This window comes from Rhincodon typus, unplaced genomic scaffold, assembly GCF_021869965.1.
Source record: "Rhincodon typus isolate 14 unplaced genomic scaffold, sRhiTyp1.1 hic_rhity00000091, whole genome shotgun sequence".
NCBI classification, from domain to species: domain Eukaryota; kingdom Metazoa; phylum Chordata; class Chondrichthyes; order Orectolobiformes; family Rhincodontidae; genus Rhincodon; species Rhincodon typus.
Window position 1 is genome coordinate 108803 of NW_025965729.1, and position 1076 is coordinate 109878.

Consider the following 1076-nt stretch of genomic DNA (forward strand, 5'->3'; position numbering starts at 1 on the left):
TAGACTAGATAACTCTTGACATTCACTATACTCTGTGAGAAGAATACATTCCCTAACACACACCATGCCCTGTTAACATGAACAAAAGTGGTGAACACAAGTGTTGCACAGGAAGAGAAGGAGTCTGGCCAGCACATCGAGCTGTTAAACAGGAATGGGCAGAGCCCAATCAGGCCCTTGAGCCTGTCGCATAGGACTGGGAAGAGGTCATTCAGGTCCTCGAGACACTCATAAAGGAACACGAGGATGTCATTGATGCATAAATGAAGCAGAGACTGCATCGATAGACTGCTCCAGGATGTTACTCGTGGTTCCGTTGCCTGTGGAACATGTTTAACTTTAATGTGGTTTACTGGCAGTGAGGAGGGAGGCCAAATGTTTTGTGCCAAGTCTCAAGGAGGCGTCTTACATCTCCGAGAAGACAAACTCGTGTTCTCCATGGAGGTCAGACGTTAGTGGGAATCGTTAACTGATTTAGAACGAAGGTATTGTGGCTGTTGCCGGGATTGCAGATAATGTGGCATTCAGTGCAGGATCACACACCAACTGCACATTAATGTGGTGAGACTTTATTCAAAGCCTTGACCTTTCTCTCTCTCTCTCTCTCAATTGACTTGGGGAGTTGGGGTGGGATGGCAGAAACATCCTCAGAGGCAATTAAACTATCCAGAATCATGCATCCTGAGATAACAAAAAAGTAAACCATGGAATTTATCACTTTATCAGTGTCTGTTTAGAACATAATGATAGTCCACAACCCTCAGGTTTCAATGCAATCACCTCTTATTTTCTCACAGTGCTACAGATTAATCTTCACTGATTCCTCATGGTACCATGATCCCAGAGATTAGTCTGGTGAAGCTCCTTTGCACTGTCTCTGTGGAAAGGATATAATTCCTTGTAAAAGAGAGAAAATATGTCCAAAATTCGTAAAATACTGCCTCAATTACACTCCCAGGGTTGATCACAATAGTTTGTTGTCCTTACTTATCCGTCTACAAAACAGACAACAACAGGAGGACACAGTATGACCTAACATACTGGCCACACTGCCCTACATCAAGAACATATCGGAA